Source organism: Grus americana, chromosome 2 (assembly GCF_028858705.1).
Source record: "Grus americana isolate bGruAme1 chromosome 2, bGruAme1.mat, whole genome shotgun sequence".
Taxonomy (NCBI): domain Eukaryota; kingdom Metazoa; phylum Chordata; class Aves; order Gruiformes; family Gruidae; genus Grus; species Grus americana.
The window spans coordinates 122,250,410-122,265,284 of record NC_072853.1 but is presented as its reverse complement, the minus strand read 5'-3'; positions in this window follow the sequence as shown (position 1 = coordinate 122,265,284).

Below are 14,875 nucleotides of genomic sequence, written 5' to 3'. Positions count from 1 at the left end.
AGTAAAAACACAGAGACAAATCCCATGGATCTGACAGAAATATTTACATCACTGTTTCTCTTGAGGGTCACTTCAGAAAAGCTTTGGATTGCATTATATGCATTGCATGCCTTTTTCTCTACTCTCATTTCCCAATAAAACTCTACCTTTTTCAGATCTCATCCCTTCCAAAATTCTCAGCAAATTGTTGAGTTTGAAATTGTATCATCCAGATCAGGACCAGCTCTTATTGTGGAGACAGTGAGGTATGTCCCCACCAGAACTTGGATTGGGTTGATAAATTGGATTGATAAAACCCAGTGAATGACCCAAAGTCATTCTGCCTTCTATACCCTGGGGGAGGGTTTGCATCAGGAGTTCAACTCAATTCTGCAGCTCACCAGAACTTTTTTCATAGCTGGCTTTTGCATTGTTTTTACAGATGCTTAAAGGCCTCCAAGTATCCTTGTGCACTTCCGCAGCCGCACAGTAAGTAGCCTTCAGTGGAGATTTTGTGTGCTACCCCCAGGTTTGCGGAGACGGGCATGTGGGTCTATAGAAAACAAAGTTACAAGGTCTTTTTGTCAGACAATTGCCATATTTTTCTGTTTTCCAATATAGTACAACTAAATATTCTCATCGTGTTAGTATTATCTTGATAATGTGTAATACACTGTTCTTTATTTTTGTGTGATATTGCTATCATAAACCTTTGTTGCATTATGCATGTGTGCACAAACACGCTTCCTGTCAAATCTTCTCTTGAGGTTGCTGCTGGCTAAAAATGATTAGAGCCTCCACTGATCCTAACTATTTCAGACTAAGCAGATCAATGAAGATTTTATAAAAAAGTATATAGACACATGAATCAAAAATTGTGACGGAGAACAGCTTACACGCCATGGGGTAGAAAGGCTGGTGCTGTAGTGCCAGGTAGACTGTCTCTGCTGAGGTTAGGGAAGCTGCATTTGGTACAGTGGTACGAGTATTAAAGGTAACAGCATTTATTGAGATGCCATGCTGATAATCTCTATATATGGTTATCAGATCAATTATTTTTCTGTAATCAAGTTTAGTACAAAAAGAGAGTAGTAAATTTTGAATTGACAAAAAAAGCATGGTACTGAATCCTTAGAGATCAGTAGGTCCTTAGAAATGCAAAAAGTCTCAATAAAGCAGGAGTGGTCACTAATCATGAAGCCCATTAAGCAATGGTCGAGCCCAGTCAGGCTTTTAACAGGTCTTACTCTTCCATGAACAGGTCAATCTACAAAGAGAGAAGTGCAGAGTCCTTTTCTAACCTAATAAAGCCTTGATGGAAGGAGAGAAACACATCAAATTCATTACATTACCTATTAGACAAATGCAATGACTTGCATAAAAGAAGAAAAAATCTCTTCTTAAAAGATCAGATCTTGTATAAGATATACATTTTAGTTTTCAGTTTTATTCTGCTTGCTGGGTGAAAAGGACTTAAGATGAAGGAAAGACTAAGTCCCTGTCTTTTTCATCTATGAAATGCATATGTGAGCACATAAATGAAATACAAGCAAGTTCATTTCCAGCAAAATCCCATTGCTGGTGGTTATTAGTAGAAATCTAAAAGGAAGGAGGAGGATTGTTAGTATCATGGATCTTCAGTAATAAAAAAAGCAATAGAACTGCTGGAAGTAAATGTGAGGAAATAAATGTAAAGACATTAGATTGCTGTGGATAGGGCTTCATAAAAGGTCCCATTTGACCTACATATTTGTGCCAAAAGCTTCACAAGCATGAGGCAACCTTGCTGCTTTTTTATTGACTCTCCTAAAAATGCTACACGCTGTAGGGCTTGATGCAGAGATATTGCAAACAAAGGAAGTGAGGTGAGTAATTATGTAATGCTATGGGGCCTCGAACCTGGTAAAAAGGTGCTTGAACTGTAATGGGAAAAAAGAATGTGAGTTTTTTAATAAGAAGTATAACTGTCAGCATCTTGTCTGCAGCTGGATTAGGAGGCAGACCAATTATATTTGTCATAGCAAACAAAAAGTGAGTCCTTTCTTAGAGGACCTGCCAGATAATCCCTAGAAGGCATCAGAGTCCCCTGTCTTTAAGATGAATTAGATGTTTCCAGTGTCTGAAAATCCTGCCTGCAGGAAAGGACCATCCTTCCTACAGGACCTGGCTCTGTGGGTGCTGCCTTGTGCTGACGAGCTCTGAGATGCCCTCAGGGCCAAACCACAAACCTGCAGCTGGCACGGCCAGAGCTCACCCCCAACCACTGCTGTCTCTCCAAGTGCACATGTAACTGGGGTGATGGAGCATTGAGCAGATACACAGGTGAAAAAATGGTAGGAGGCAGCGAAGTAGGCTTACAGATAACTCTAAGACTGACCTTTCAGTGTGCTATAGTTGCAACCAGTGTTATCTGAAGGAACTTACTGGGCAAGAGAAAAAAAGGCTCAACAGGAGATTCATTTGGAGGCAGGAACAATAGGCATATAGGCATACCTGATTTCATATTTTGTTTGTAATATCTGTTCACAACACATCATAACCTGAAAAACCTTTAGTCTGTCTCCTCTGAAAACTGTTTTTCAGGAGAGAGAGATCCAGCAGAAAGTTTTCTGTATAGGATTATTGGTAGTAAGTAGAAGTCTCATGAAAATACAGTCCCCAATTGCTGATTTGGCTGATGACCATTACTGCTCAGGAATATGACTGCCTTGATGATAATTCTACTCAGATGTGCTGGGTATATTAATATAAGAACAGCTGGGAACAGCAAAGGCAAATCTGGGTCGGCGCAATCCCAAGCACAGCTATAGGCTCGGCGAGGAATGGATTGAAAGCAGCCCCGAGGAGAAGGACTTGGGGGTATTGCTTGATGAGAAGCTCAACATGAGCCGGCAGTGTGCGCTTGCAGCCCAGAAAGCCAACCATGTCCTGGGCTGCGTCAAAAGAGGTGTGACCAGCAGGTCGAGGGAGGTGATCCTGCCCCTCTACTCCACTCTTGTGAGACCCCACCTGGAGTACTGCGTCCAGCTCTGGGGGACCCAGTACAGGAGAGACATGGAGCGAGTCCAGAGGAGGGCCACGAAGCTGATCAGAGGGCTGGAGCACCTCTCCTATGAGGACAGGCTGAGAGAGTTGGGATTGTTCAGCCTGGAGAAAAGAAGGCTCTGAGGAGATCTAATTGCGGCTTTCCAGTACCTGAAGGGGCCTACAGGAAAGATGGTGAGGGACTGTTTATCAGGGAGTGTAGTGACAGGACAAGGGGTAATGGGTTTAAGCTGAAGGAGGGTCGATTTAGATTAGATGTTAGAAAGAAATTCTTTACTGTGAGGGTGCTGAGACACTGGAACAGGTTGCCCAGAGAGGCTGTGGATGCCCCATCCCTGGAAGTGTTTAAGGCCAGGCTGGATGGGGCTTTGGGCAACGTGGTCTAGTGGAGGGTGTCCCTGCCCGCGGCAGGGGGGTTGGAACTAGATGATCTTTCAGGTCCCTTCCAACCCAAACCATTCTATGATTCTATGATTCTATGATTTATGTACAGACTTGCCAGGGACAGGAGGTAGGGAAGGGATGGAATAGGAAGGAAAGGGTTGTAGATTCCTCCTTCTTACACCTTCTCCTCATATACATAATTTCCACACCCAGTCTTAGATATTTTTGTCACTTTTTTATGGTTGGGGAATAAAGGAAGAGTGAAGGGTTTTCTGAAGGCCACTCAAGTATCTGGAATGAGACTAGGAGTGAAATCCTAGAAGGAAACTTTGACCTCAAGTCCAGTGGTCTGCGCAAGAGAAGACATGCAAACACTTCTGGTTTCATACCACTACGGATCCAGTTTTCTTTTATCTGGATTATATGTCCATCATGGCTGGAAAGATAATTAGTATTTACAGATAATTTGCCATGTTAACTCTGCAGACAGGTTTCAGTCTTGAGTTGTTCACAAATGGTTAGCTACAGCCACCTGATTTTCAGTATTCCCACACTGTGTAGTCAGTCATGGCTCCATCAGGTCAGGAAGCAGAAACCATGAGAATAAATTTCCCAGCAGAAAAATCAGTTGAGGAAAACAGACCTTTATCAGTCGGCTGGTTTAAAAGTACTCCTCTTGGGTGAATATTTACCCACTCCACTTGATAACACCTGGCCACGGATTCCCAATGTTTTGCAATGTGCCAGAAATGCACACACTGCGACTATCATCCCACAGATAAAATAAGCTCGTTTTTGTTGTCATCTTCATTAATACATGGCTAACTGTTATCAAAGTACAGAGGCTGTGGTGTGCAAACAACAAGAAATAATGCTTCCAAAGAAAAATGGGAAATGGAAGGAGAGAAGGTTACTCCTTTCTACTAATTAACTGTCCTGTGTATCAATGGATCTTCACATTTAAACTCTGCAATCTGTCTTAGGGAGCCTGAGAATGTTATACCTTTGTATATGTATCTATATAGAGAAATGAATTGTGAATCTATCACGAATTGCCTATTTATCATCTGTCTATCTATCTCTACATCTACACATGCACACACACACATATACACATACAGGTATGTCTATATCCTTAGGCACAGCATGTCACCAAAACTTCAAGAATACTTTTTCTTTCTGGATAAACAAAATGTCTGCCAACTGCTCAGAAAAATTCTTACAAGGAGGGAAATGCACAGCTGAATGCACCTTGAGGGGAAAAAACCCAAAAGTCATGATCAGCTGCTGCACCAGGCGCTGTACAAAACAGCCCCAAGGCAATCCTGTCCTCAGAGACCTCACAACTGAAGTACCAAGCGGGAAGATGAGTGGAAGATGGTTCAGAGAAGCAGCCTGAGCATATATAGCAACAAAGTGGAGCGCTCCTCTTGCTTCTCGCCTGACACCATGCCAGGCGGTCAGCAGCGGCTTGGAGGTACTGGGGGAAGGCAAGGCATAAAGCATGATGCAATGTTTAGTGAGAGGTGAAATGAGTTTTAATATAGAAACCCATTATTTCATGAAATATGACTCTGTGGCTGTGCAAGCAAGTGTGCAGGTGATAGACTATCAATGAGGTGATTCTGTGCCAGAGCTTTACATGCCAGAGGTAACGGAGTGCTACAAACAAGCTGGGAATCTGTGAATTGCTCTGCTCCCTCCATTGGTATCTGCTGAGCCCTTATTGTACAGATATTCCCTCGGGCTGTATTATTTCCCCTCAGCATCTCTAATATGAATTCTATTTATTTATTTATTTATTCATATTGAAGCCTCCTTTTTCTAGCAGAGGCCACTATGTTGATCTGCATCTATAAAGGATCAGCAATGTGAGAGTAGTCTTAAATAATGCATTGGGGTTTGCTCCCTCTGCTCTCAGTGAGCTCCAGTGAACTGCTCCTTAAAGCTGCTCTGGAGCCTTCCTAGCTTGAGCTGTCTCAGTTGTCTTGTCTTGTCCTCTCTCTTTCCCACCTTCTCAAGGACAGAAAGCAAAGCAAACTCAAGATGCTCAGACTTTGGAGAACAGATGCTGTTTAGTGTCCAGAGGCAATCCTTATAATCAAGAGAGGCTGCTTCTCCTGTAAGACCATTTTTGAATGTGAACATTATTTTATTGATGCCTTTATGCATCTGACAATCAGTGGCATACTCTTGCCATGCTGTCTCTGCCAATGAGATTTTTTTTTCCCACCTCAAAATGAAGCTTGCTTGTCTTGCTCTTTTGGCAGGAGCTCAGCTCCTGATGCTGACAGCGAATGCTCCTGACTCCCTCGAGGCCTGATTTTGCCAATTACTCATGCTGAGAAGCGTGTTCTTCTACAAGCTGTCTTGGCAACTGGGGGCTGTGTTTCTGGGAGGGGGGTGTTAGTCAAGGTGGCATAAGCCAAGGTGTTGAAGTGGTCCCTATATCACCTGAAGAATCACTGCCAGGGTGCATCGGTCCCAGCCAGGGAGCAGGACAGGACCGGGGACAGCCAGGGCATCCCCATCCCCAGACCCAGGCATCTCCCTGGTGCTGCTGGAAGAGCCCCAGGAGTTTGCTGCATCCAAGACGGTGGGTGTCCAGGAGGCAGCGGAGCACTTGTGCCTGGGCCAGCAAACTCATCAACGCTTCTGGATTCACATTCACATCGCGCTTGCTGATCCAAGCCAATGCTGCCGTGAGGAGATTCAGGGAGAACGAGGAAACAAACCCTCATGAAGACAATGAATCTCCAGACTACCTAATGACTACTTAATGAGTGTCTAAGCACTGCACCATTATTGAATTTTAATTGCCTTCTTTCTGGCTTTGTGCTATAAAATGAAAAAGGAGCAAACACTACACGTAATGAAGGTGGGTGATTAAAAAGTAATACCTAAGAGACACCCAGGCATTTGTGGAAAAGACCACAAGAATAATGTAAGGAGAGAAAGCGAAGCCGCTGTGTGCCTGCCACCTCTTTGGATAAAAAGTACATTTTCACAATTGTTAAAAATTGAAATTGTTTTCAGCATAATCTGGCAGAAAAATAGATTGTGTATCAATGAGGTAATTAGAGTTATATTGAATGAAATACTGGTTAATTACCAATGTATGGAAAATCCAATCCACCTCACCGGGTCAGTGCAGATGGGCTTTTCAGAGGCTGCTCTTCAGCATTGTGCCCTTGCTGATGTCTGCTTAGATTATTTTTCACCGTATTGAATGAACATGCTTTACTTGGAGCAGTGCACAGCAGGACGGCCCAAATGAAAGGAGACAAAATGAGCCCTAAATCCATCACACATTTAAACGTGTGCTTAGCTTTGAGTGCCAGGCCTACTGCTGCACAATTGCCAGGGGAGCGGGGGACACTGGTCTGTAGTACCAAGTGAAATGCAGCACAGGGATTTTTGCTCATAAAAGAGGCAAGTCTTCAGAGCTCGAAGCCCCAGCTTTGAAGCAACAGGCATTCAGAGGTCTGAGAAGACCTCCGACCACTGGAAATCTTGACAGTGTTGCAGCCTGGTGGTCCAATCAGTTGAACTAAATTAATATAGATTTATATAGTCAAAACATAAATTAAACTTAATTAAAATTTACATACATTAAATGGAGTTCTATAAACAGAGATTGACCTTGCCTTTTTCATTTGTTTTTTGTGTTCGTAATCTGACTAAATGTAAAATGCAGCCAAGTCCTGGAGAGCAGGCCAGCCTTCTCAGCTGGGTTAGCTCCCTGTGGCCATCTCACCCAGCTGGGCTGCGGGGCTGTGCGTCGCAGGCTGATTTTTTTTTTCCCCTCTATCAAGCTGTAGTGTTTGATGTTGTGGCACTGGGGACTCCTCAGCAAGCAGTGTTGGTAGGAGCAGGAGCATCTGTAATTAGTTCCTTCTTAATGCCAGAAAATGACCTAAAGCAGCATCTGCCCATAAATCAAAAGATGTTCCCATAAAGACAGGCAAAAGAAAATGTGTTTTTGGGGGACATGCAGCCTACAGGGAATCCCTTAATTTCACTCTTTTCAGCCCTGAAGGGTGAGCATTTGTGGGGTATTTTAACCTGAACCAGAAGAAAACTCTGGCGTTAATGTCTATGACTCCATTTGTTTTGATCATCTCTTTCCACATCACACATTTTGCCAGCAGGCACTAATCTGAGAAGTCTCTCTGGTACAGCTTCTCCTCTGCCTGAGTTTCTGGTAATTCTTAATGAAGTATTTTGGGCTCCAATGTTTTCATAAAGAACATGAACTCTTCTTTTTTTCTTCCTCTCCTCCTTTCTGTCTGTATTTCTTTAAGAAGCTTCCTCATGAGCTAGTTTGGTGTACTGGGTGTCCAAGTCCCTGCAATATTTCATAAAATTCTCCCTCCACATTCCTGATGGGTGTGAAGTTTATAGGTACAATTTTTCAGAAACTTTGGCTCAATCATTATGCTTTCCATCTTTTTATTAATGGCTACCTTTTAAATGACAGCAGAACTATATTTCTGTCACATCCCCTCCTCTTCCTTTCCTTTCCTTTTTTAAGAGCTGAACTTTTCCTTTACACTTTCCAAGTGTTCCCTACATTTCAAATTAGTTTTGAACTTTTGAAATAATTACAAACAAGAATTCTTCCTAGGGATGAAAGGCAAGCATCAGGCAATACTTCACAGCAAGACAAAAATACCGTTCCGGCTAAAGAGACTGCAAAGCAAAATATCAGAGAAAAAAAGTCAGAAAAAGGATCAGGTTTTCAGTTACCAAAAGAAAGAACAGGTTTTTGGAATTCTCGCCATGTACTGAAATATCTGGGAGGTTATAAGAAAAATGGGAAACATGATTTAGACATTATTCTTACAAAATAAATCCACAGTATTTTAGTATTATCAGCACCTGAATCTAATTCTTTGCCATCAAAACACTTTTTTTATTGCTGCATTTATAGTCAGAAGAGACAGGAGAAAGGTCATACAGTTATTGTCATCTAAGAAAATACACAATTTTTCATCTTATTAATCAAAAGTTTGGCAGCAAAAAATGTAAAAGACTAAACGCCTGGACAGATGACTTTGGAGAAAGGCACTTTTCTTCAGGATTTATGTCTTTTTTTCTGGAAAAGTAAAAAGAATTTGAAAATGTCTAAAGTGTGAGCTACATCAGCTGATTGTGTGAAAATGAGCTTCAATCAAACAGGCTTTGATTTCTCAAGGAGAACGAGACAGACTTTCAATATATTCATTTGCAATCAAAAAGACTAGGCAGATTTGGCTTTTTTTTCAGCAACAGATCCAGGGATATGCAGAACCTGAGGATATGTTGATTTACTGACAATTCCCATGAATTATAAAGAGTGGCATTCTCACACCTATGAAAATTTCCATTTCTCCACAGTAGAGCACCAACTCATTTAAAGCTGCCCAAGAGCAGGGAGAAATTATTCCCCATGTAGTCAGTAACAAGAAGAGCCACAAATGTCCTTGTGTGGATGGACCATGCCTGAGGTCCATGGTGGCGGGTCCTGGTAGGGATGAGTAACAACAGGATCTTAGGCCAAAACAAGAGTCTCAGTCCCATCTGTGCCTATGAGAACTACAGGTGCTATGGTGATATGAATGCGGGACCTTGCATGAGTGATGCTACTACTGGTGGCACCCCTAAGGCAGAACATGATCCTGTCTTTGCCAGGAGGCCTGATTGCAGACTCAGTGAAAGGAGATGATTAAGGGAAATGCGGTCCCAAGGGCGCAGGTGGTGTGATTTTGTTGGCTCGCAGAGCAAGGAGACTTGAGTGCCCGGTTCAGATGGTGAGGATGGGGTGAACCACTGCCTGTGGTGTCTGTGCAGCCCAGTACCCCTGGTCCAGGGCCAGCCCAGCAGTTTCCAGGCTTGTGTCTGAGGAGCCAGAGAGTAAAACCTCAACGCTGGTGCTACTTGTATGAAAGGCATCTGCTTGACTGCTGTGTGGTGCCTGCCTTTCCCAGCAACTAACATCTGTCCGTAACTCCAAGAGGGCAATGGAGACTCATACAATGAAGGCAGAGCTAGTACTGAGATGCAAAGGGTTATCGTTGCTGTTTAGTGCTAAAGGCTTTCTGCATTATTGTAGCCATTTATCCCTATTCCTTGTATTTTTGTCAGGTACAAGTTACTGTCACCGAAGACTAGAAGCAATTTACTGGTGCTGCTACCTACGCACAAGTTGCTAATTATAGACTAGGAGCAGGTGGAAGGAGCCAGGTACATTATGAATCTTTATTAATGAGCAAGCAGCTAGGCTGAGGGTTTCCAATTATGCTCTGTATGTCAGCAGCAGATTTGCTTGTATCCTGGCTTCCGTTTTGGGAACCAGTACAGGAGTCCTGCGGGGTAGATGTGTGCTCCCGGTAGGAACTGGACTAGGATTGATTAGCCTGCGGGTAAGGAGCCCTGAAAGCAAGTACACTGCGTGCTCAAATGCCGCGTGCAGTTGCCACCTGATTTGGCCTTTAAAGGCCCGTTAAAATCCAGTAGCCATTGTGGAAGCAAGACAAAAACTCTCTTGGTGGTGAGGTGAGCTTTAGGCTTTTATTTTCTAAAAGAGCTCTCACTCTTGGATTTGTGACTTTTCACTTTCCTTTCCTCCTCTTCTTTCCCTGCATAAGCGCTGCAGAAGTTGCTGCCTGCCCAGACAGAGCAGTGACTCCTTGGTTACTGCTGCTGGTCATGCCACGACTCTGTCTGCTGTGGGTGGGTGGGAAAGAATATTTCACTCCACTTGGGCCATGCAGCCCCCTCTGGACTCAGTAGATGGCTATGTTTCCAAGAACAATGTGAATGAAGACCAATGAGGAAACTGTTTCTGGGAATGGGATGCATGAAGGACGATGAAGAGACTCCAAATGAGTAAAGGCTAAAGAAGGGAAGAAGCAGAATGCCTTGAAGAGAGTTGTAGACCTCAGACTCAGCCTAGTAAATAAGGACGAATACGTGCCCTCATCAGGTAGGAAGCTCTGGAAAAGAGTCACATTTCTGAAGAGAGAAGAAGAGAGTCCTACTGTTCCTGCGGGTATTGGTCAACATTGTAAGTTCTCTTTCAAACAGAACAGCAATTAAGTCTTTTGACTACCATAACATAATGAACATGCCAGCCTTCGCAAATTCACATAGGCCTGACACAGCTGACCTTGTGTTTCTGATAGCCATCATGGTTAGGGCCCATCCCTTAAGTCACCTGATTTCAGCCAGAGCAGTCCTGGCTAACCGAGGAGGTCCCGGTTGACTGGAGGTTAGCAAACGTGACGCCTGTCTACAAAAGGGCCAGAAGGAGGATTCAGGGAACTACAGGCCTGTCAGTCTCACCTTGGTGCCAAGGAAGGTTATGGAGCAGATCAGCTTCAGTGTCATGACACAGCACATACAGGTGATCAGGCCCAGTCGGCATGGGTTTATGAAAGGCAGGTGCTGCTTGACTAACCAGATCTCCTTCTATGACAAGATGACTCACTTGGTGGATGAGGGAAAGGCTGTGGATGTTGTCTACCTGGAATTTAGCAAAGCCTTTGACACTGTTTCCCACAGCATGTTCCTGGAGAAACTGACTGCTTATGGCTTGGATGGGTGTACTCTTTGCTGGGTAGAAAACTGGCTGGATCGCCAGGCCCAAAGAATTGTGGTGAATGGAGTTAAGTCCATTTGGCATCTGGTCACTAGTGGTATTCCCCAGGGCTTAGTACTGGAGCCAGCTCTGTTTAATATCTTTATCAATGATCTGGATGAGGGCATCGAGTGCACTCTCAGTAAATTTGCAGACCACACCAACTTGGGCAGGACTGTTGATCTGCTTGAGGGCAGAAAGGCTCTACAGGTGGAGCTGGACAGCTGGGATCGATGGGCCGAGGCCAACTGTGTGAGGTTCACGTGGAACACTACAGGCTTCGGGAAGAGTGCCTGGAAAGCTGCCCATTGGAAAAGGACCTAGGGGTGTTGGCTAACAGGGCTGAATATGAGCCAGCAGTGTGCCCAGGTGGCCAAGAAGGCCAGCAGCATCCTGGCTTGTATCAGGAATGATGTGGCCAGCAGGACTAGGGAAGTCATTGTCCCTTTGTACTCAGCGTTGGTGAAGCCGCACCTTAAGTACTGTGTTCAGTTTTGGGCCCCTCAGTACAAGAAGGACATTGAGGTGCTGGAGCGTGTTCAAAGAAGGTCAACAAAGCTGGTGAAGGGTCTGGAGCACAAGTCCTATGAGGAGCAGCTGAGGCTCAGAACTGGGGTTGTTTAGCCTGGAGAAAAGGAGGCTGAGGGGAGACCTTCTCACTCTCTACAACTACCTGAAAGGAGGTTGTCACCAGGTGAGTGTTGGTCTCTTCTCCCAAGTAACAAGCAATAGGACAAGAGGAAATGGCCTCCCGTTGCACCAGGGGAGGCTTAGATTGGATATTAGGAAAACCTTCTTCACCGAAAGGGTTGTCAAGCCTTGGAAGAGGCTGCCCAGGGAAGTGGACAGCATCTCTGGAGATATTCAGAAGACATGTAGATGTGGTGCTTTGGGACATGGTTTAGTGGTGGACTTCGCAGTGTTGGGCTTATGGTTCGACTTCATGACCTTAAGGGTTTTTCCCAACCTAAATGATTCTATGATTCCTCATCCTACCCAGCAAATCAAATGTGAATAAGAGATTTCACAATGTGAGGCCTTCTTTAATATCTGAGTATTGCTAAAGGTGTCTGAGTTTACAGCTGGGTCTGACAAGTTTAATATCAACCATCAAACGTAATAGAGCAGACTGCCTGAATTCCCTTCCCAGGATAATAATGTATACTGAAGTAGGAAGGATTCTTTTCATGTTAATAAACTGACTGAGTGCCTTTCATTGCATTGGCACCAGGAGGAATTTGAACTCAATTCAGAATAAAGCCCTTGATCTGGCAGCAGGCTGACTGCAGGCTGTCGAATTACTCCTTTGTTTTAAGATTTACCAGTGTAACGGTGAAGCTTGTGTTCTTCAGCAAATGGTCGTTAATGAAATATCAGGACCTTCATTAAGGGAAATTAGGGAAAAGGCACCACGGATAAACAGTGTGCTCTGAGATGTTATTCTCATTAAATAAGCTTTGTGTTGTGGTTTTACCCCCAGGTTGGATCGCCAACAGTGTACCTGTTTGGCAGCAGAGCCATCTCCAAAGTGTGCAGAGGTGAAAAAACAAGCTATGACTGTTGGCTGGGAGAAATGAATGAGAAGTGAGGTGGCAAGAGAGCAAACCATCAGGATACATCAGCACAGGCAAGCCCACTTACACCACTCATCCCCCAGAGAAGCACCGACTTATTATCACATGAAAGCATTAGTGCGCAAGGATGAAGCTGGAGGCAGTCACAAAATAGATGTTGGCAATACAGAAAGTCACAGGTGCTGGCTGGAGAATCAGACAAATGTGACTGCTCTCCATCAATAGAGAAGGCAAGAAAATGAGGTGGTAATGAAGGAATTGCGCTAAAACTCAGGAGCTCAGGAAGATGAGGTTGGAGTCTGAAGTGCTTTATGGGTTTAATAGGCAAAGACATGTAGAGACTAAGTTCTTCAATCTCTTTGTGTAGATATACATCATAGCTAATTGCAAGCATGGTTTGACTCAGAAAGACTCACACCGAGCATGTCTTTGCCTACTGACCTGTGTTTAACTCTGCAGTATCCAGTCAGCTCATCTCCTCAGTGACAGATTTTGTCCACCATTTGAAATTACATGTCAAGACCCTGTACACTGGTTGTATCAGGCTACTGGGAGTTAACCACTGCCACCTGACCACCAACACGGCAAGGCTCAGTGGTGACTGATCTGGCAGAGCACTCAATGCCATTTTGCAGTCTGTGGGCTTAGCACGGTGACCACCCAGTGCAACAGCTCTCAAAATGTGGAGCAAAGGGAGGGGTTTTTTTTAAGTCTGATCTAGGGAGGATGCTGCAAGCTGCCAGGCCATTGGGGAAATGGGGTTTTGAGGTGGTCAGAGAAGATGGCAGGGCAGAGATGGGACTGGCAAAGGAAGCCCCACATGAGGGTAGGGTGAGCAGGGTCTGGGGACATGCAGATATTTCCATGCTGAACCAGAAATTAGTTTGTAATCCTCCCCCTGCTCCCACCACCACCTGTCTCAAAACCTCAAGTCTAATTTCTATTCCCACTGAGATGACCCCACATTATTGATTTTCTGAGATCCTACAGAAACCACAGGGGATGGTACTGAGCAACACAAAGAAACGAACAGTTTGCAGCATCACTAAAGCACCTGTTAAGTGGCTCACAGACTGCCTGACGGCTCAAAAACTACCTGTCAGTGGGGAATTGTCGTCCAACTGTTTTGTTTTTTTTTCTAGTGGGATTTGCAAGTGTTGATAGGAGGCCAACACAACTCTGCGTTTCCATCAGCGGTCTGAAATTGAATATAATTGCTCTGCTGACAAAACATGATGGCACAACTATTTGTAATGGGTCATGATGGGAAGCAAAACACGCCTGACGGAGGCCAGCTCCTGGGCTACAGTTGGCACATGCAGAATCATGTCACCCCTGGAAAGGTTCTTGGGCCTCTATTGAGCCAGCAACCAAACAAGCATTTTTAATGTGGTGATGTGATAAAACCTTTGCTAGCAGAGTTTTTTAGGGCATAAGCGGAGGATTGGAGCATATAAATAGGAAGGTGGGAGATACTAACTGACTGTCGTCTGTATATCGCATACCATTTTGTTGGTCTTATTTTGAAAATGTCTTTGAAGAAAATGGAGAGGGGCACAAAAGATCCACGAAGGTGTTCAAGCACACATATTGAGACACATAGCTCAGAGAGGTTATTTTAACAAAGATGGAAGGTTACAAGATGACTTGTTGATTCCTCATGTTGGGGAAAATACCAAGTACCAAAAGCTCTCTTGTATCTTGAGACAAAACATGTACCAAAACCTACAGCTGGCAAGAACTCCAGCTGTGTCCAGGTTGGCACATTTAACCATGAGGACCAGGGACGAGGTTGATTGTCAGCCTCCGGTGGTCTGAAAATCAAAAACTGGAAGACAGGCTCTAGCCCTGTGCTGGTATGGATATGAATAGTGGCAACTAGAAGGTTCAAGTCACTTGGCTCAGTGCAGAGTTCAGCAGGTGAAATAAAAGGACCTATACAGGGTAGCCTGTGGTAGCCTTTCTGGCTTCCTGGGCAGCTCTGCAGGTATTTTTTTTATGCAGCAATACAAGCAAGAAGCAGCAGGGTCTCTTCTGTGTTTGAAAGTGCTTGGGTGAACATTAGCTGATTGGAGAGGTGTACTCTTAAGGAACATCACACTGGGAGTGTCAACCATGTCTGTTTTTCTTTTCCAAGCAAAAAGATGTAGACTAACTGCATCTTTCTCAATTCTGCTACAGTGTCTTTTAAGCAATCAGGGAAAAAATGGTTCAGAGGTGTTGTCACATCTGATTGCAAAAGTAGAAATCAGAGTATTCTCTAGTTTCAGTG